Raw genomic sequence first — 22974 nt, forward strand, 5'->3', positions numbered from 1 at the left:
CCCCAAGACTGAGCCCCAGAGCCTCCAGCCCTCCTTTTAGGGTGACTTCTTGCCTCACAGAGGCAGTCCTGGGCTCCCTGCGGGTAAGGCTCTCTGGCAGCAGATGTGGGTTTGCCAGTTGGCTATGTCCACACGAGTGGTGACAGCAGGCCCAGAGACAGAGACCCTTGGCTGCCACTTGCCATTCCGTGTCTGTCTCCAGCGTGGTGGGAACAGCCAGAGGGGGTCCCAGGCCTGGCCCCATGCTTCCTGGGGGCCACGAGCAGGTGGGGCGCATGTGCTTGGCCTTCTCTCCCCTGCCCGAGCAGCAGTCCACCAGGGGCCGGCCCTGCAGCCAGCCTGGAGTCAGCACCTCAGGGCCCCTGTACTGGTCTCCCAAGGCCCCAGGCACCTCTCTGAGCCTGACACTGGGCCCACAAGTGTCTCCAACTTGTCCCGGTCCATTAGCAACACCCTGGCACACAGCATTCTCTAGAACGGCCATACCAAGTGGCAATTCATGCAATGCAGTTTCAGGAGGCCAGGAGTGAGATATGCAACATATATCATCATCCCTGGTTTACCAAGGGAGAAGCCTGCCCGTGCAGACACGGTAGGCAAGGAACTGGGCTGTCATTCCACTACAGGACCTCCCCGTGCAAGCTTGCAGGGTGAACACGGGAGAGACACAGTACTCAAAAGGCCGAGAGGAAGGGATGGAGGCCACAGAGGGCCCAGTGATGGTTTACTAAGTGTCCATATGATCTGAGTCCAAGGGAGAATACCAAGAGTGCTCTGAGACCATGTAGCATCCAAGGCAAGCTGAAGGGACAGGAGGCCTGGCCAAGGAGAGCCATGAGATGTAGGGGAAGGCGCATGCTGCAGGCAAGCTGGGAAATCAAAGTGAATCCACAGGAGCTCACATTTGAACTTTGCTTTGAGGGTGACTAGACTTAAATGAGCGGACTCGGTAATTCAGAATTACACCCAGCTCAGGAGGTGAGCACAACATTTCCACAGCATGAGGAAACATAGTTTCCCTATGGCAGCATTTCTGACTTACCAGTGGAGCACACTCATCAAAGAACTCTCAGTGACCTCTAATGTTTCTTTAACGTTGTATTTCTCATCCTTTTTTTACCCTCAAACTCCATGATGAGTATTTTTCTACAGTTGTTCCATGTTCTGAGAACCAGAAAAAGGATGTTCGATATTTCTGTGAGTACAGATGGAAGTCTGGCTCCATACGTTCAGAAGGACTTGAATAAAACCAGGTACCAGTGTAGGGCCAATAGCCGGAAGGCAGGGGTCTGATAACAAGACTGAAGGTTTGAAAGAACATTCATATTTGCATCTCCAGGGTTCAGTACTTGGTACAATGATGGTACTCAAAAGTCTGTGGGATGAATGGATGCATGAATGAATGAAAGAAAATACTTATGCTTCAGGACAGCAGGCAGGATCAACATGCTGAAATGTTAGAGCAGCTGCTACATGAGACTGCTTTTCTTTCCTGTACTCTTTCTTTTTGCCAAAAGGGTAACAGCTTACCCAGCACTTTTTCTTTTATCTTAATGGTAAGAGATAATATAATACCATATTCTCACTAACAGCAAAAACAATTCACATTAGAAGGGGTTCTTCAATCCACCAGTTAATTTTTTAAGTGGATAAGCAATTAAAGAGGCCAAGAAGATTAAAATTGATCCCCAGCATAAAAGTTGTGATCAATAAAAAAACAATCTGTAAATTTGATTGCATAAATCCTTTTTACCTAAGTCGACCATAAGCATAATTTTCAGGATCGCTATATTGATCTCCCTTACTGGAAAAGACAATGGAATAAAAATAGTGCCGTCGAACGCAGTTTTGCAGAAAATGACAATACACCTATTTTACAATTTTGAGTTGCCCATGGAAGACAAATGTGTGGTGATCAGACCATGCTGCTAATCAAGGAAAATATGAGATTAAAAGGTCCCCTGGGATCTGGCTAAGCTCCCATACAAGAAGTAGAATGAAAAATGCTCTTGCAAACCCAGCTCGTTTTGTGTAACTGGTTCCAAAGCCCCCTCCTGGTTTCCGTGGTCTGGCAACCTTACATATTGTCCTCTGGCTTCTCGCTGTGAGGGTGCAGCTCACACATCATCCATCTCTCCTCCCCTGCACTCACTTCTCTGTTGCCAGTTTTTCTACAGAGTGAGCTCCCAGCGATGCACTGAAAACACCTCTTCCTGTTCTATCTCCTAGACACAAGTCATAGGCCCTGCTGCTCAGTTTGGGAGAGAAGGCCATCTATACTCAGCTGTCCCTTCTCCCTCTCCTCACCTGCCTTCCTCCACCTAGTCACCCTTCACTGTCAAATGCAATGACACTGCTACTCTGTTCAGTACCAGCTGCCTTATCTTTTGTGATCTGTCTATAGATTCATTCTAAAAGTTGACACATAACAACTTTGTGTGTCATGACACATAAACATACCTGATATTATTTATTACTATATAATGTATACTACAGAGTATTGTAAATATCAATGGGTATATGAATAGAGATTAGTAACTACCAATATATTACCTGTAGGGATATTATTTGTAATGTTAAGATTTCCTTCTCAATATGTTCACTGTGCCATGCAATAGAAAATATTTACAGTATCAAAACATCTATACCACACTGAAACCCAATATTTTGTAAAAATAAATAGATATTTTATATTTGAGATAAATATATTTGAGAAAAAACTCCTCTTTTGTCTATTCCAACAGTCGCCATTCTATAGCAGTCATGGCAGTCACAAAAAGGTAGATCCTTACTGGGTGTGGTGGCGCACACCTGTCATCCCAGCCATTCAGGAGCCTCAGGCAGGAGGATCACAAGTTCAAGCCCAGCCTGGACAAGTAAGCAAGACCCTGTCTCAGAATAAAACATAAAATGGCTAAGGGTATAAGTTAGAGGTAGAGCATCCCTAGGTTCAATCCCCAATACCGCAAAAAAAAAAAAAAGCCCATGCCCTAATTTCTGACACCTATTACTGCCTCTTGCAGATGTAAGTAAGGATCTTGAGATGATATCACCCTGGATTATCCGGTGGCCCTAAATCCAAAGACACACGCCCTCTTGAAAGGCAGAAGAAAAGAAACACACAGGAAGACAGGCAGAGACTGCAATGATGCCAACGCGGCCAGCAATCACCAGAGACTGGAAAAGCTTTCCCATAAAGCTCTGGAGAAAAAGCAAGGCCCTGCCTACACCTTCATTTCAGACTTCTGACCTCTACAACTATACAAGAATCAATTCTGGGGCCGGGGATGTAGCTCAGTGGTGCTGCACCAGCCTGGCAAGCGAAAAGTGCTGAGTTCAATCCCTGGTACCGGGGGGGATCCTGTTGTTTCAAGATATCCATTTGGTGGTAAAACAAATGAAAACTAATTGGCATGTCCAGGTTTTACTAAGCATTGACTCACAGTACACACATATCAGCAAGCTCCTTTTTCTTCTAGAAAGATCTTGGAATACTCTGTCCCGTTCTACTCTGAAGGAGTTAATGTAGGCCTCCTCTGTAACTGACTTCCCAGGGCTTCCTTCACTGTTTCCACAGGTGGGACCTCTGGACTTCATGCCATCATTTTTGGTTTCCATTCTTATTTTGCTAGAGCACATCCTGAAGTAACTTGCTAAGAAAGGAAAAGCATGAAACAAACTGTCTAGGTCTTTCAAGGCCCACAAATTTCTATGCCTGTCTTCAAATATAATTGTTTGAGTAGAAACATAATTCCAGACTAAAAAACATTTTCTCTCAGAACTTTAGTACTACTAATTCTAATTCCCTTGTGAGTATCTATTTACTCCTCTGGGAACTTTTAGAACATTCTTTCTTTTCATCTTTGATTCTCTGAAATTTCACCATGGTACATCCATGTACATCTTTTTAAAATCTATGATGCTCGGTTGTTGGTACAGCCTTTCAACATGAAAACTCACTTCTTTGTGTATCATTAATTATCTGAAAATTTCCTCCCATTCTTGCCCTTTCATTTCCATCTCATCTTTGTTGTCAAAGCTATCCAACAGAACTCTGCAGTGATGGAAATTTTCTACAAATCTGTGCTGTCCAGAACTGCACTCCTTGGCCAAATAAGGGTACTGAGTAGTGGAAATGACGTTAGTAGAAATGAGGAACTGAAATTTTTAATTTTTACTAATTTGAATTTAATGGCCACATCTGGCTAGTGGTGACTATATGGAACTGTGTAGTCAGACCATTAGGACCTTTTTTCTACAGTCTTCTATTTTCTCCCATATTTTCTATATTATATTCCTATCATTTAAAAAATATTTTTAGTCCTTAATTAGAATATTTCCTTGGGTTTAGCTTCGTTTTGTTTTTGTGATGCTAGGGATTGAACCCAGGGCCTCACCCATGGTAGGCAAGTATTGTACCACTGAGCCACTTCCCCAGTCTCTTTATTGATTTCTTAATTTTGGCAATCATCATACATTTTCAATACTGTTATTCTTTACGGGGGGGGGGGCTGCTAATGACTGAAATCAGGGTCCCACACATGGTAGGCAAGTGCTCTACTGCTGGGTAATACCACCAGCTGCTACTCTTTCATAGTATATTACTCTTATTTTAAGGATGAATGAGTCTTGATGGTGTATGCCACCCTAATAAGAGCTGTTAAAGTCCTATTCATTTCATCAGATTAGCTATTCTCCTCCTGTTGTCATTTTTTCTTGGCCTCTTGCATAGTATAAGTTTTAATAGCATGCCTGGTAATCCCTGCATATTTCACTCTTCCATGCAGTCCTGGCTCTCAGAGCAAAGAGAATGGCAACTTGGCTAAGGGCTGAACAGAAGACATGGCCTGGCCTCAGGAGAGGCTAATGCATTGCTTGAGAGATTTAGATGTCTCTCCCTGGAGCCATTTGTTTATATCCCAAAGTAGCAAAAACCTGGAGGCCTCTCCCAGTGTTCTCCTGGGACTCGTTTCCTTTCCTTGGGGTGGGGGTGGTGGCTTATATTCCTGAGAAAAGTCTGTCTCTGTCTCTCTGTCTCTCCCTTCTCCATTTCTGCCTTCCAGCCCACCAGCAGGGAAGAGGACAGATGTGCCAGCCATGCTACTTAAGTCCCACATCCCAAAGTTCTGGGACTCTTCTCCTGCGGTAAAGACCAGGGGCTGATCTGTGTCTCTCACTAAAAATTCATGCAATGAAATCCTAATCGCAGCAGCTCCACATAGGCCTGCATCTGCAGACAGGGTCTCTACCAGTGGTTAAAATTATGTTATCCAAGTGGGCCCCATTGCAGAATGCCCAGCATCCTGATGAGAAGAGGAGATCTGGACCCAGACGTGTTCGGAAGGAAGATGGCACGCAGATACAGGGAGAAGACAGCATCCAGAAGCCGAGGAGCAAAGCCTGAACTGACCCTCCTTCACAGCCTCAAAGGGAACTAAGCCTGGGCCGGGGATTTAGCTCAGTGGTCTCACCGCCTGCCTTGCAAGGGCAAGGACCCAAGTTCGATCTCCAGTACCAAAAAAAAAAAAGGAACCAAGCCTGCCGACACCTTCACCTTGGGCTTCTGCCTTCCAGAGCCATAAGACATAAGCTCCTGCTACTTCAGCCTCCATCTCTGCTGCACTGTTCCTTGGACAGCGACAGCTCCCCCTGCACCATGGTGAGTGGGCACCCAGTTTGCCAAAGGTCTGCTCTGTGAGCCACAGCCTTGGGGTTCCTGTCAGGATCCACCCTCCTCTCCGGCAGTTTCTGTGGCCTAACGCAGGGAGTCTGGGTCTCCAGGGCCTGACACCAGATGGGCTTCACGCTGGCACAAACGGACACAGAGGACACCAATCCAGGATAAGGGGCTTTCCGTGCAGTGTCAGCATCACACCACTTGCCTGGCTGGCACCCAGAGGGCGGTCCATTTCTTCACAGGTCAGAGTCCCTCGACAGCTCCATCTGGGGAAGCTCCCTGCCAGTCCACAGGGAAAGGAGGAGGCCTGCTGCCAAGATCACACCCTGGAAATCCTCACTTTGCTCTTCTCCCACCTAGGGATTCCCTTAATGATCAGTGCTCATGATTCTGGGCCTTCCGACTCCCACAGAAGGCCTGACCACTGCTTTGGCTGCTTCTAAATGGTCCCAGTGGTGGCCTGGCTTTCCCTACATAGAATCCTTAGCCCTTGTGTAGAAGGCCTCAGTTTCTCCTTCCGCAGCATGGAGCTGTGTGCACCAGCTGCTGTGGAAGCTGCTGCCCAGGCTTTGGGGCAGGAGAGAGAGGGTGCTGATACTCAGCAGACTGCCCTCCTCCATCCGCTTCCCATCTAAGAGCAGGCTGAAGTCCCATCTGCCGGTCACAGTCCCCCGTTTCCTTTGATGTTATACATGTTTAACTTGAACACACATCTAGCTATTTTAGTGGGGGTCTCAAGAACAGTAGATGAACATGTGCTTAATGAGAAGACTCTGTCTCCAAAACCAAAACAAGACAAAACAAACAACAGCAATAAAAAAAAACCCACAAAGAACAAAGTTCCAATGTAAGCAAGTGGTATAGGATCAAAAGAATCCCACACCACCATGACCCCTGGAAAGACTGTAGTTTGAAAACAACCTACAGGGACCCAAATGAGCTAAAGAACTTCACCTGTGGGATGTGGGATGTGGGATGTCTCCTTCACACATCTGCCCAGGCAGGTGAGGACAAGCAGCCCCCAGGAGCATCACCCAGACGTCAGAGCTCTCTGAGCACACAGTCAGTTCCGTCCTCACCTAGGGATGAGTGACTGGCTCTGAGCGTGGAAACCAATTTTCTTCTCGAGTATAAGCAAGCAGCAGAGAGAACCAGTGTAGAGCAGGAGGGGCTGAGCTCAAGAGTGACCACGCTTCAAGTGGGCCAGGCCACGTATGAAAAGATTCTTCCAGCAAGTAATTCGAAGGCTTCATATTCTGAGTACAAAAATAGGCATTTAGAGTAGAAGAACAACTTAGGAAGGAGCAATGCTCAGTCAAGAATTTTGTTGGCCAGAAATCAGGCTGAGCACTGAGCCCAGGAAACATCTTCTCGGGGAACGACTGTGTTCCCAGATGCCAGATGAAGGTCCTTCAGCCCCTTCTCACCCTGCCAGGAGTCCCCGGCTCCTGCCAGGACAGAGCCCACAAGCGAGGGAAGGGCCGTTTCCAGCACACTAGGCAACTTCTTCCAAGATTTAAACCCAACGGGATTCCTGGGCATCTGATTCAGATTATCAGTAAAGCAATTTCATCTTTCCTAAATATGGTGACAGAGATTTTAATTTCACATTATGTCAAGAGTTTTTTTAGAGCCAAGAAGCTTTCTGGTCCTGAATACTCTTCAATACAAATCCCACAGAAACCAGGCAGAAAACCAGTAATTGTGATTGTCACCTTTTTTAGGAGGGTTAAAAAGTTGATTAAAACCAAGTGACAACTAAAATATATTTTATGAGCAGGAAGATTAAATCCACAGCATATGTCAGAGCTGAAATATGAAGTCACAATTTCTCTAGAATACAGTTGAAGCAGTAATTTTATCACTCTGCCCTTCCCTAGCTCATAAATCCAAATATAGTTCAGACAGGGTCTGGGGCGGCACCTGGCTCAGCGCAGAACCCTGTGGACACTGCTGGCTCTCTCAGGCCACCCTGTGGGCTTCCGGCTCCTGCAGCTTAAGGGCCTGGGCTTCCCTCCTAGCCCAGGGCTGAGATCAGGTGTCACCCACGCCCACATGCCCTGCATCAGCCCGTCCTGGGCAGGCTGGCCAGGGAGGGATCTAATTAGCCATTGTGGGGATGTCATGTTTGGTGAGCAAAAATCCTACTGGACAATTTCAGACCTGAAAATATCCCTTTAGGTGTGTCAGAGTGGCGCCCCCTTTCTGTGGACCTGTGTGCCTCAAGTGACAGCCGCAGAGAGCTGATTTAGGTCAGTGAGAGGCAAGGCTCTTCGTGGCCTTCTCCCCAGCAGCCACCACCACTGCTCACTCAACCGGGTCCACTCCCCACTTCCATCCGAAAGCCACCTCTCAAGCCCACCCTCACTACGGCTCGCTTGGGATGGTGAGTCTGCAGAAACCCTGGATCAGCGCAGCCCCAGGTCCTGCAAGACTACTGTGGAACTCGGGCCCACGCCCCAGTGCCCCACTGAGGGCTCATCTGCCCCTCCCACTGTAAACAGGAGCAGGAACTATGCTACCCTGAGGCTACACCACAACTATTACCTCGCTCTTCAGCACAGTGAAAATCCTGATGTAATTTCAAAAAGGCAGCAGATGTCAAGACATGATCCCAGCTCCTGTCTCGCAGAGCAAGAACAGGACCAAAAATGTGTGCTGAATGACAATAAACGTACACAAACTGGGTAATACCTGACATTCTCAGTACTGAGATCTGACCTGCTTCTTATTCAGAAAGCTATTTTTAAAGGTTTTATGAAGATCTGGAGTAATATAAAAACTACACACTATGTTATACAGACTTTTACAATCTGAGGATCAGATCCTTTTAAGTAAAAATGTCAACTAATAGACAACTCGAAATCCCTCCAAGTATATGTTGTCTTTTAAATTTAGACATTTAAAAATACAACACAAAAAGATGCCATTTTGGCTGTGTCCATGCCAAGGAAAAGTCAAACGGTGAGGGGGTGTGACTGAATTATAAATCCCCACAAAAAGCATTATTAATCAAGAGGGAGTTAATGTTGAACTTGTGTAGTGGGTGCTGTCACAACTCTACCATCAGCAGGAATATAATGACACTACTTTTTAAAAAAGAAAAAGACTCTGCCCAGGAAGCTTGCTTCATAGATAAGTAAGACACACAGCAGTCAAACACGAAGAAATGAGAGCTAATTTTTACAAAATGGAAGAGTTGGTTTTTGTGTTTTTGTTTTTTTCGGTACCAGGGATCCAACTCAAGACCTTGAGCTTGTGAGGCAGGTATGGCGCCACTGAGCTAAATCCCCGGCCCAAGAATTGGTTTTTCATAAAAGCATGATTTTACAGAAATGTTGGCTGTAATCACAAACATCACACCAAGCCAAGCAATGAAAGCTTCTCTTGCCTGGGCCCCTTTCCTCCCTCTCTCACTAATATATGTCCGCATCCTGTGAAAATTCACTTAGGTGGATAAAGATTCTTTGCAAGTCACAATCTTGAGATGAATCTATCCTGAATGACCAGGGTGGTCCTAAATCCAAGGACACATGTCTTACAAGAGACACACAGAAGAGAAAGCCACCTGAAGACTGAGGCTGAACCTCGAACCCATGATGTTGAGTGAAACAATTCAGACATGCAGGCGTAAATATCACATGGTTTCTCTTATATTTACAAACTCAGTGTGTACATAAAGAGCAAACTAGTAGGTAGATCATAGGAAACTGTGACTCCTGAGAGGTGGCATCCCTGTGAACAGGACCCCTGCCAGGGGACCAGATGAACATGACCTAGAACTTCAAAGCCAACGCTCAAAACAGGGACAATGGAAATGAGCAGGCACTTCACAAAAGAGAGCCAAACAGAAATTTCCTAAGAAGGTCCAGCTCACTGGTAAAAATCTTACTTGTTTGTTTTTGAAATTTTCAAAATGTCTTAAGATAGAAGGAACCCTCAAACTCCAATCTGGATCTGTAATGACATTATACATGTGTTTCCCAGCCCAGCCACATTAACAAGTAGAACTCTAATGCATATTAACTTGGACCACAAGCTCTAAAGTTAACATTTATTTTGCTGGATGCCAAGACTACTGAATAACAAAAGGGTTATTTCACTTATAAATGGTGCATTTGTTATTTGTTAGCACAATTTTGGAAGTGCTTCCCAAAGGGGGAGAAAAACCTCAAAACACAAACATGAACTCTAATCTTCAATAAGACTCCATTATTCATAAGAAAGGTTAAGGCTGTATCTTAAATAGCTTATAAACAGAAAAGGTATGCATGGCTTTATTTGAGAAACTCCTAACACCTTGTAAATTTACTTATCCTAGTAGGAATTTTATTGTTAACGTTTACATAATCATATTTCTTGGATAGCCATATCACCTAACATTTATATTTGGCTTAAGGCAAAAAGAAATCCCATTCTAAAATATTAAAATAACCTATCTCTAAAAGAAGTGACTGGACTTTTTTTTTTAAAAATTAACCTTCTTTATGCTGAAGAATTACTGCTGCCACAATAATTGACAGGCACTCAAAAAACACCCTCCCGTTCAGGATCTAAAAAAATTCATTTGAAGAAATTCTATATTCATGATTTTTTGAAGTCTTTTAATTCCTTATAGAGATATTACAAGCCACAAAAATAATGTCTCCCATAATTTAAAAGTAAAACTAAGTGGTGACATGTCAGTATGGTAAAGATAGGAAATAGTTATTAAATAACATTCTTTCTTGGGGGAGGGTACTGGGGATCTAACTCGGGACCTTGTGCTTTCGAGGCAGGCAGCAGCACCACAGAGCTAAATCCCCAGCCCATAAGTAACATTCTTAAACAATGAGAAGGAATATAGGATAAATCACAATATTGCTTTTAGACTAAATTTATAATCATTAGAAAAAAAATGAAGATTTTGATTTTTCACAAAGGAAGGGAGAAGCGATTTGAAGATAAACTATGGGGTGGGTAAATTTTACAGTATGTGAATTATATGTCAATCAAAAATATAAATGACATTAAATTTTAAAATGACAGGCTTTGGGGAAACTCTGGGGTAACATTTAGTTGTTTTCTGCCTTGTTGTCATAAATTAAAGGTGTCTCTTAATTTACCAAAAATAAGGGCCAGGGATTTAGCTCAGTGGTTTTGCCTCCTGCTGCGCAAGTGCAGGGACCTGAGTTCGATCCCTGGTACCAAAAAAAAAAATTTACCAAAAATATTTCCACTGAATTATACTTAGGATCAAAGGTGTCAACCAAGGAGTATTCTGTTGTCTTTTGAAGTAACTGTTCATCTTCAAATAAACAAAAAATAAAACACCACAAACAACTGCCGATGTGCATGAGATCCAGAGTTCATAAAATCTGAACATAAATAGTCCCAAACCATCAGCACATTGCTTACTATTGCTGTGGTTAAGAGTCAAATGCTGTGTTCATTTGAGCCCGAGTAAAGAACAAAGGTAACGGCCTCCCCCATATTACCTAGGCACCATAAAACCCATCTTCATTCTAAGGCAAGAAGATTTAATCAGTGCCTGAATGTGGCAAAGCCCAGGGCTATGCAAAATGGCAGCCTAGCACAGGAGTCAAGATTCCAGGCTGGGATTTAGGTTTCATCTGAGGCATATGACTTGGAACAAAATTACATCATCTTAGTCACAATATTTCCATTTTTAAAATGCGGATGGTGCAACTTCTGATTTTTGTAAACTAAGGCATGAGAAAAAATCTAGGCACAACACCCAGCCCATAACAGGAAATTAAACACATGAGTTGTGTCCCTCAGTGGGCTTGGCTCTGTTTTTCAGCCATAAGTTGGGCAGACAATCCTAGAAATACTTGTCATTGATAACAAGGGTCATCAAGTAAGAGAATGTTGGTGTCAATCCCAAAAGTTCAGAACTCTCATCCAGGTGTTATGGTTTGGATCTAAAATGTGCCTCGAAAGTCTCATGTGTTCAGAAGTGGGCTTCTGGAAGGTGATTGGATCATGGGGTTGCTGTGCTCATCAGTGGGTGCATTCACAAATAGGTTCTTCGATAAGTTCATACCCGAAAGTGCTGTTTGGAAAGTATGGTTTGGTTGGAGGAGGTGGGTCACTGGATCATGACCTGGAAGGGTTTGCTCTTGCCCTGGCTCCTTCCTTGTCTTTCTGCTTCCTGGCTGCTTTGAGATGAACAGCTTTCCTCCACCAAGGCCTTCCACCCTGATGCTTCTGCCTTGGAGTCAGCCAACCATGTACTGAATCCACTAAAACTTGAGCCAAGTTAAACTTCTCCTCTTTGAAGCTGTGGGTGTCAAGGGTTTTGTCCCAGCAACAGGAAAGCTAACACAGCAGGGTCTACAAAAGAACCAGACCCCTCCTAAACAGCACAATTCCTAAAAGCCCCAAACTAGAAACAATCCAAATGCCCGTCAACAGTAGACCAGATAAACAAATTGTGGTGTATACCTCAACAATGACAATAAACAAACTAGTCACACAACGACATGGGTGAGGAGCAAGTCAGAACACAGAAAGTGCGTGGTATATGTTTCCATTTGTAAAAGGTATGAAACCAAGATGGTCCTGCAAGTCAGGACAGTGCTCTCGCGGAGGAGCTACTGTGAGGGAAAGGGACCACAGTCAGTTCTCCGGGGTGCTGGACCCCATCTCTTGATCTGGTTACACAAGTGAGTGTAGGGTGCAAAACTTCAAATGCTGCCCTCTGAGATATGCACAGCTTTTCCACCAGACTCCGCAAGGCCACAGAGTCAGGGCCGCCCAGCCATCCTACTCTCCAGCCCCAGAGGCCACAGATCCACACTGGCCTAACCCTCGTCAGGACAGGACACCAACTGGGCCGCAGCCCCTCTCCCACCAGTGACTCCTCCGCTCCCTGCTAAGCCTGGCGTCTTTCTACTCCTCTTCACGGGCCTGAGTCTGGGCATTTTTCCCTGCCACGGTTCTTGTCTTTAGACTCTGGCGGCCATATATAAAGAGAGAATCTTCAGGATACACAGTCGAGAAGAAACAACAGCTCCCCGGCCTCTTTCAGTTAAACACATCTTGCCTCAGCCGAGTCATCTAAAAGAAATATCCATTACATGTTCAAAAACATTCTTTTAAAGAAATTCATTCCCTCCCTCCCCACCCCTCGGTACTGGGGATTGAATTCAGGGCCTCCACATAGAGCAACATCCCTTTATTTTTTATTTGGGACTGCATCTTGCTGTCACTGAGTTGCTCAAACTTGGCTTGAACTTTTGATCCTCCTCCCTCAGCCTCCCAGACTTCTGGGGTTACAGGCTTGTTATACCACTCCAGGCCAAGAAATCAGTTCTTTGAAGAATAATTTATTTGTACGGGGACCAAGAGATAAAGGAAGGGGGTAAGGAGAAGGGGAAGGGGAAGGAAAATGAAGCCATGTTATGTACCTGTACCAACTCCCCAACATGAATGTAATCATTATGTGCTAATAAAAACAAAAACTTAAATATTATTTAAAGAATAATTTTTTTGTAATCAACTGAAAGGAATCCTAGTGACAGACTTTCTAATTTTTGGTGTACATCATGTCATATCAATCTTAGTAAAATTTGTAAGACACATGCAATTTTAGTTTAAAAATAAAAAGTATGTAAAAAAAAAGGTCTTTGAAATGTTGCACATTCACTTCTAAAATGTTTGGCTCACTATACATGACACAAAGTTGTAAGTAAACACACCCTCACATGAGAATATTTCAGTCAATGATGCCCCACAGTGAAATTCCCATTTGGGCAGTGAAATTATTCTGTAAGACGCTGTAATGCTGGATACAGGTCATTATATATTTGGCGAGACCCACAGCACATATGGTACACAGAAAGAGCCTTAGCGTCAGTGATGGACTGCCAATAATGTATCAGCATGGGCTAATCCACGGTAACCAATGTACCCCACATTAATAATGACACCAGGGGAAATTCGGAGATGTGAAGGGGCTAGCAGGGGTCTGGGGGAGCTCCATACTTTCTGTCCAGTTTTTCTGTACACCTAAAACCCCTCTAAGAAATGAAATTTATTAATTTAAAAATAAATAACCAAGTAAATAAAGCCTCCTCCCACCTTTTGAGATTTCCATATGTTACTGTGAGGCACCTATAGGAATCACCAAGTTAGGACACACAAGCAGCAGGAAAGTACAAAGTGTTCACACATCTTCAAGGGTTGCATTTGTCCATGAAAATATTTTTCACTTATTGTCAGTGACCATACACACACACACACACACACACACACACACACGCACGCACGCATGCACACAGAATGCCAGAAATTCATTATTTAGAATAACTATCTTCTTTTTTGGTACTTGGCTGGCAGACTGTTCTTCCGTGTTAGAAAATATAATGCAAAATGTATTCAAATAAAAGCGAGAATAAGGGCGGACTTTAATACCACGGGGAGAAATCTGATCGATTGGGTCCGTAAGGAAAGATGTATGCGTTAGGTGCTCCCTAATTACCACTGCTTTGGTGGGCAGCAGCGTTGGTGAAACAGATGTGGGAGACCGATTAAAGAAGGGGTTTCGAACATCTGCTTACAATTTTAAGGCAATTGTAAATAGAGCAGAGAAGGTCAATTGGGCCAATTAAGGCCAATGTGCAAATCCAACACTGCAGATTTCTTCTCAAGCTTAGATGGACTTAATATTTTATGCTTCTATTTTCTACAACCACACAAAAATTTTTTAACACAGGAAATGGGCTTAATAACAACTTCTGTCCATTTTTACTGTGATTTTTTAAAGAAAATGACAACAAACTTTTTGTTTTCAAGGTAGTAAGTGTGCACCTTTCGATTCACAAAGAAGCGTCTTTGCTCCTCCTCTCCCACGTCAGGGTTTCCATGGTACCAGGACGGAGAAGATGCCAAACGCTGGCTTCCTTTTAACCCAGGAGGAACGAGGGCGGGCGTCACCTTCAGAAAAGCTGGTGCTGGGCCGGGGATTTAGCTCAGTGGTTCCGCCACGTGCCTTGCAAGTGCAAGGACCCGAGTTCGATCCCCAGTACCAAAAAGAGAACGGCTGGTGCCGTGCCGTACAACTCAACAGTACTCTCCGTCTTGGGGACACCAGGGCCGGGGCGTCTGCATTTCTACAACAGGCTACTTCCTCAGCCTTGATTAGAAGAAAGTCTTAAAATTTCCCAAACCATAATACAGCGGTAAGTTTTACTATCCATAATCTAAGTACACAAAAGCTAAAAAGGCCCCGTGAGATAAAAAGTTGATTTATGTCAGAGATAACGCAGAGAGAACCTTCCAGAAAATTCTAGGCCAGTGTTCCAAAGACTGAGACTCCACTGCTGTTTGACAACCGGCTCCTGGGGGCAGAGTGACTCAGGGACACAAGAGGTGGGTGAAGAGGAGGGGCTGTCCATCCCATTAACTGTAATTGTTCATAAAGCTGCAAGTTTGTTACACATACTGAGTAGATATATGGGTTGCTTGGATGATAGGAAATAAGCATGACCTACCTTCTGTCCCATGAGCTTGGAGTCCTGGCCATCGAGTTAAAATTCCCACTGCTTTCGGTGGCTCAGACCCCTAAATTACTCTCTTTAAAGACACTTTTCTTTTTCTGGTACCAGTGATCAAACTCAGGACCTTGCGCTTTGGAGGCAGGGATGGTGCTGCTGAGCTAAATCCCCAGCCTAAATTACTTTCTTTATAAAGAGGAAAAAGTAAAAGCAAAGTTAAGCACACCTAAACTCAAATCTGCATTCTTCAGTCCCAGGGACCTCAGAGCCTCAGTTTCCCCATCCATAATATGGGAAAGCTCCACCTTCTACAGTTGTTAAAGTTGATGCACAGTAGACATTCGATAAATGGTGGTTTCCCAAAGTGGACATATAGTAGGCATCCAATATTGGGATCATGCTGGGCATGGTAGTGCACATCTGAAATCCCAGCACTCAAGAGGCTGAGGCAGGAGGATTGCCATGAATTTGAGGCCAGCCTGGGCTACAAGGTGAGTTCAAGGCCAGCCTGAATTACAGAGTGGGACGCTGACTCAAAATTTTAAAAAGCTGGCTTCATAAAGGTGATAAACATGAGGTGCTTAATAAATGTTGGGCTCCACCAACACACCTCCAGGGAGCCTGGACCTGTGTCCCACATAGCAGGAGTAGTTTTCCTGAAAGATGCTCTTCTTTCTGGAGGAAGGTGCATCTAGTTTTTGTGTTGTTGTTGATGCTGCTGTTTTTATTATTTGCTTTGTTTTTTCTTTGATGAGACAGAAAGAGTGAAAGGACAAAAGCAGAAAGTGAGTTCTGAAGGAAGGAGCCCTGTGGCAGCAGGATGGGAAGGAATGGCACAAAGGACAAAGCCAGCCGTGGAGCAAAGTCAATACAGCCCAGAGAAATCTAAGTTAAGAAAGGGCTTTTTTTTTTCTTACATCCCTTTTCTACTTTTCAACCTTGAGGCTCGGCTCCCTCAGGTCTGAGCAAGAATAAAGAGTCCTGCTAGTCTAAACAGCCGCTAAATCTGAAAGTAAACAGCTCAGCCCCATGCGGTTCTGCAGCAACATTCCTGTCAATAAAGCCCGGCCCGGCTTGATCGGCCCAACAATGCCAGACTTAGAGCTGTGGCTCATCCGTCTTCCAGCGTGCACGGGGATTTTCAAAAGGCCATTCCAAGAACAGCTCTTGCAATTTTTGTAGCCTTTTCAAAAACACAAAAATCTAACTAATTCACTTGGCTCACTGTTTTGGCTACTCCGCTTAAGCTAATTTTAAAACCTCCCCTTTTGTAAATAGTGATGTTTGAAACACCAGCATTGAGGAAACATAAAATGAATGACCGTATCGTTCTTTCTTGCCATCGAATCACCACCGTTTTATGAAGCTTCAGACAGAAACCTCAGCGTTGGGCAATATTACCTGGGCCTCAGAAGATACAAATGGCACCAGATGCTGGGAGTATTTTTAACATCAAAATAAAATCTCGGTGGGCATAATTTCTTCTCTAAAAAAACCAAGAACAAGTGTTTAGCATAGGATATGGTATAAAAAGTGGCCAATATTATAAGAACTAGCAGTCGTGGCAGCCTACTAGACAGAGCCGGGGCCCTCTGAGCTCCAGCACAGACGGGTTTCTCTGAAGGACTGAAAAGGAATTTCACAGCACGCAGAGTCACAGGAAATGCTAGGGGTGGATATAAACATTACAAACCGACTCCGACTCCTCTCGATTCGTTAGAACACAGATAAGCTAAGTAGCTATCTAAGGTACCTTCAGTTAAAAAAGTCTCAAAAGTAACCTGTATTTAAAATATCGCATAAAAAAATCACATATGCTAAACTGCAAAACCAAAATAACATTTGGGCCTAAACTCCAGAGTTGGGAGTATCACTGGTGTACAAAGAAAAGACAACGTAAAGGGAATATTGCGGATACTGTATATGCCCAGAACACTGACTATTTCTTTCAATAGAATTTACCATTTTTTTCCTGTTTGACAATGAGAATATATATTCGCAGAAGACTTTTTAGAACAAAATTTCTTAAATCACAAAGAGGGAGGAAAAGTATCCTGATACTCCATTTCTCAAAAAAAAAATGCCTCTAATATATACTGATAAGCTTTTCTCATCTTCTTCAAGGCATGCCAAACCTTTTTAATTTTCTTTTTAAAACAAAAATAGGGTCATAGTGTAGGCATTAATTTTTGATGTTTTTAACAGTTTTAACAGCCATACAATAGTAATCAAATGGATGTGCAATTTAAACTATTATCAGACATACACTATGATTTTTCTGTGTTTTAAACAAAGGCACAATGAGCATTCACTCACGTGTATCTTCTCTGCCTACTTTATCCCTCTTACATTAAACTCCTATGAACCTAATTGCTGGGTAAAACTAGGTGCATTTTAAGGTGTGCGATACACAACACACACCAGAAATGTGGTGCGAAATCTGCACCAACACTGCATCAGCACACTCTTTCCCCGCTTTGCCCAGACAATTTTTTAATCTTCACTAACTTAACATGTAAAAACCATGTGGCATTTCCATTTTTATGAACAATGACATTTAAATTTTTCCCCACGTTTTATTGGTCACCTGACTTCTTTTGGGAAATGGCTGTTCATTTCCCTGACCATTTTTTCAATTGTAAAACTTTTTTGTATACTGAAAGTATGAACCCCTAGGTTATTATGTTCCAAATATCTTTCCTCTACTAGTCACACAACTGTTTCACAGTACTGTCTGATATACAGAACTTTATCATTATAGACACAAACCTATCAACCTTTTTCGTCTATCGATTTTCCTTGCATTTTTAAGCTTAGAAAGACCTTCCCTGGCCTAAGAGCACATAAACATTATGTTTTATACATTGAACTAATATCGGGGTGGTACTGGTTTTGAATGCAATTGATTGAGGGGGCAAAATAGAGTTAAGGAACGAAAAAAAAAAATCCCAGAGGCCTGAGAAAGAGGTGAGAAGGCTTCTAAAAATAACATCTGGCAGAAATGAGCTAAATGCAAGTCTAATTTGCCTCTTAGTTAATGAAGGAGAAAATGGAGATGGAGAAGGAATAAAAGGTCCATTCTAGAATGGTAATAATGAAATCCCCTCTGAAGACAATATCAACATTCTTGTTATACATGGAAATCTAATCCTAAAATAATAAAGAATATATTGATATAGCAGCACTGTGAATAAATTCCATTTAAGCTATGTTATTTTAACAATGACCCAGAAAATGTTGAACTAAAGTAGTTTGTTACCTGCCCCATTTAAGGGGTTGAAACCCACTTAGAGAACCACGGGCTTCTAAGAACATGTATGGAAAAGACTTTTGTCTGCAGTCAACTCATCAATAACTGTGCCGACCAGCTGACTAGTGTATGTTTTCAAAGGGCTCACATGCAGACACATATAGATTTTCCCTATAGCAAAGGCAGGGCATCTATCACCTTTGATTTATGTTGTCCATCATTAAATGGAATCGCCCTCTCATGAAGCCCAAAGGAAGCAGATGACCAGCAGCAGTACCCTGTGGCAGAAACATCTGGAATGGTCCAGAATTCCTGCTGGGGGCAGGGATGGGGTAGCCAGGGCTGCTGGAATCTGGCTCTGAGCACCCTGCTTTCTAATTTGCCTTCCATTGGTGGGTCTCATCCCCTCTTAGCATCTCAAGCTCCCAAGCCCTATCCTTCCAAGGTGTTTCCTTCTTGCTGAAGCTACCCAGTCAATTTCTGCTGTTTGCAATCAGGAACTCTGACTGTACAAACTCTCATTAGCTCCTGACACAGACGGAAAAGTACAGGCGCTCCCTCTGGTGCACAGCCCTCAGCAGGGAAGCAGGCATAATCCATACAGGAGCTTCGCCGAAGCAGCTCCACTTCCCGTGCCCAAGACAGAGTCCCACACTGGATTTCCATCCTTCCACTTCCTTGTCATGCCCAACTCCTCTCTCCAAAATGAGTCTGGTGGCAGGTGAGGGAAGAGAGCGGAGAGAGATGCAAATACTGAAAATATTTCAGAAAACATCTGTCTGGCAGCAGCGGATCTCCTGTAGCTGTTAGAGGCTGAATTTTTCCCTATAGGTACGTTAGAAGTGTGTCAGACCTCCATTTGCACCTTAGTGTTTGGCTGATGGTTTCAATATCTTTATGTTCTCTGTGAATGCAAAGGAGGGCTCAGGAGAGAGCAAAGACAGGGACCCTGGGTGCTGGTTCTGGGCAGTCCTACTCACTGGCCCCTCCATCCCTGTTGGGGTTCACTCTGGGATCCCCAGCTACATGGGAGGTGGGTGCTCAGAGCCAGGTGGCCACCGCTCTGCTCAGGGAGAAACCTGGGGGACTGCTGGCCACCCCCAGCCTGGAGGGGCATCTCAGAAAGCACTACTGGAGCCCAGTCCCAAGTCCACATTGCAGCATGGCTTGGACACATGCCGAGCAAGGCAGGGACACATGGGCAATCCCCAGGCGCTGTCTTTCTCCAACCCCTTCCAGCTCCCTTCCTCCCGGCAGGATGCAGGCAGACGTGTCCTCATGGGGTCTGCACTGTGGCCACCTCTTGAGATGCCAGGGTTAGGGGACAAGGATCAGGTCCGAGGGGATGGCAGGGTGCCATGGTCAACAAGTGGAAAGTCCTGGCTGAATTCCTGTCGCAGAAGCTAAAGAAGCATCGTGGGTATTCCTTCTGTCTTCAGCCTCCACCGAGGAGCCGCTCACCCAGGGCAGTTGAACCCCACAGGTGAGCCAAAGAGGCTGGCGATGGGGAGGAGACGGCTTCCAGGCGACCTCCCAGGCCCTTGGGTGGAGACTCCCCATCCCTCCGAGTGGAGGGCCTGCAGCTCTAGCCGGTAAGGAGGTGAACGGAGGCCGGAGGCCGGGCATGCCACAGCTGGGCGGGGTTTCTTGGTAAAGACTTTGTGGACCTCCTCCCTCTACACTCACACAAGCTACAGGGGAAACACAAGATTTCAACATTTGGGTTAAAACCCTCCCATATTTCAGAAACATATCTTTGAAAATTCAAAACTTGAAAAAGTAGAACTCATGACTCTTTTGTATTATGATTGCCAAATACATTTTAAAGAGGTTTTCTGAGGATGATGAAAACTATTCGTTACAAGGCACCTGACTCCATCAGGAGGACAACCTCCCGGCTTTATTTACCCACTGTAGGGTGAGAAGGAAGAAGTGAGACTTCATCACTAGGACACGCACACCCGAAGACTTCTCTGAGCTGAAAAATAAAGGTAGGCTTTCTAACAGAAAATCTCACTTGGCTAACTAGTGTGCAAGTTCAGACAGGCTTTGTCAGCTAAGTATTCTCTAAAAAGTACAAGAGTCAAGGGGCCGGGGATTTAGCTCACTGGTTCTGGTGCCTGCCTTGAAAGTACAAGGTCCTGAGTTCCATCCCCAGTACCGGGGTGGGGGGGGGTGTACAAGAGTCAAACCTGCAGTTCCAAAGTTTTAAGGAAAGTATACTTAAAACATAGGAGGCTGAGGCAGGAAGATTGCTGTAAGTTCAAGGCCAGACTGGGTAACACAGTGAGTTCAAGGCTAGCGTAAACTACACACCAAGACTTTGTCTCAAAGAAAATTAAAATTAAAATTTGTTTTACTCTATTGTGTTCATGACAATGTACTAAACAACTTTTAATTTTCTCTACTATTTTTAAATATGTCAAATTATACTAGGGGTCTTTATTTATTTATTTATTTATTTTGGTACTAGGGATCGAACTCGGGTCCTTGTGCTTGCGCAGCAGGCAGCGAAAACTAGGGGTCTTTAAATAAATCACTAACAGGTATAATAATTTGATAAGTGACAGTAATGCCTCTTTAGAAGCCTTTGGGTATTAACAAACTGAACAACTCCAGTAAGCAGTTACAAATTCTTCTAACAATCAAATGAGTACCAGTTCTGTGATTTCAACAAAATAAGGAGGATCTGACTAAGCCAAAACTGACAAGATAGCAAAACTAAGTACTGATTTGAAAGCAATGTGATTCTTGGCATAAAACATGTAAATATTTCAAAACCTGAAAGGCAATCCTATTTTCAGGGTATATCAATCTAGGTTGGAGGCTGTTTTCCTTTAGGGCTTGAAATACATCACTCCAAGCTCTTTTTGCCTTGAGGGTTTGCATTGAGAAGTCTGCTGTGATTCTGATGGGCTTTCCTTTGTATGTGATTTGTTTCTTTTCCCTCACTGCTTGTAGAATTCTGTTCTTCTGTTGGATTTCTGGAATCCTAACTATTATATGCCTATGTGTAGATTTTTTTTTGATTAAGGCTAGCTGGAGTCCTATTGCCTCACTTATCTGTATGTCAAGTTCTTTTCCCCTCCTTGGGAAGTTTTCTGCCATCACTTCTGTGAACAGTTTTTTTTTATGTCATCTGCACTCTCTCCTCTTTCTTCATTAACTCCAATCAGTCTTATGTTATTCTTCTTTGCATCGTCCAGCAGCTGCTGGATTGATTTCTCGTGTTCCCTTACAATTTTAAAGCAATTTTTCTTTTCCTCCTCACTAATTGCAATCTTATCTTCTATATGTGAAATTCTATCCTCATATTGGTTCATTCTGCTGCACCGACTTTCGATGGAGTTTTTAATCTCTTGGAAATCTGTTTGTATCTGTTTTATGGATTCCATTTGTTTCCTATGTTGGGATTCCATCATATGCCTCAGATTCTCTATTTTTTTTATCTGTGTCCTCTCTAGATTTATTAATCATGTCTTGCACCATGAGCAAAATCTTTGCTGTTATCTGAGTAATTATTTCTGATTTCATTTTTCCCAGATCCTCTTTTGTTGCCAGTTCAGAGAGTCCAAGTGGTTGAGTATCAGAGTGTTCCATCTTATTTCCCTTTGGGGTTGCTGTAGGTGATCCAGAAGTCTGTTTTTGAGGCTTGTTTATGTGTCTTCTCATTTCCACGGGGTGGGGGGGGGGGCTTCTGGCACCCACGCAGCTCACGTTCTCTGCCCTAGGAGCTTGGGATGGCAGTGGGGGAGCTTCCTTCCGGGTGCTGGGACCAGCTCAGCTTCTCTGCCCTAGAAGCCTGGGATGGATGCGCGGAGCTTCCTTCTGGGTGCTGGGAGTGGCTGAGCTTCACTGCCCTAGGAGCCTCGGCAATCCTATTTTTAAAAAAATCGATTCCTTCCATTCTGATAGAATTAACATGTATTTATATTGTAGAAGTATCCTAGAGTGATTAATAACAGATTTTCAACCATAAAAATGGATTACATTTGCATAACCTTCTATAGGGGAAGAGAATGGAAATACAAATTCAAGGAGATAAAATAACAATGTAAAATTCTGATTATTAAAAAAGAGCTTTTAAAGACTTTTAAGGGATGATAATAGGCATCAAATAGGAATGGCTAAATATCTTTTTTTTTCCAAATTTCAAATTTAGTTTTAGACATACTACTCTCTGGAAGTCAATATTTATCGTTTGTTCAAAACTGCATCCTTTGTAACTAAAATTTGATGAAAATTGTTAGGTGTCAGTTCAGACCCATGAAGAGGATTTATAGACTTTTCAAGATTATCTTAGGGGTACACGACTGAGCAAGGCTGAGAACCCCTGCTGTCACTGCACCCAACTCTACTTTCCGGAGGGACAAATGCCCCAAGAGGCAGGTGCATCCGGGGCGCCGGAAGGGGTGCTCAGGAGGAGACACAGGTGCTCGGAGCTCTGCACAGGAGTGACTTCTCGGGAGGGCCTGGAGCATGCCCTGTGCTCCCGCGTGATAGCAGGACCCACAGGGGAGCTGCCCCAGAGAGCCGATCCACAGAGG

General features: G+C 43.8%; 1 protein-coding gene across 6 annotated transcripts in view; it reads right to left on the minus strand.

The window, feature by feature from the left end:
• The window catches only part of Hlcs (holocarboxylase synthetase), a 187109-nt gene that overhangs the window by 66913 nt on the left and 97222 nt on the right, over nucleotides 1-22974 (minus strand). The window lies entirely within an intron of this gene.

This window comes from Heterocephalus glaber, unplaced genomic scaffold, assembly GCF_053883595.1.
Source record: "Heterocephalus glaber isolate CG9 unplaced genomic scaffold, H.glaber_assembly_v1.0 deba00000122, whole genome shotgun sequence".
In the NCBI taxonomy this organism is placed as follows: Eukaryota; Metazoa; Chordata; class Mammalia; order Rodentia; family Bathyergidae; genus Heterocephalus; species Heterocephalus glaber.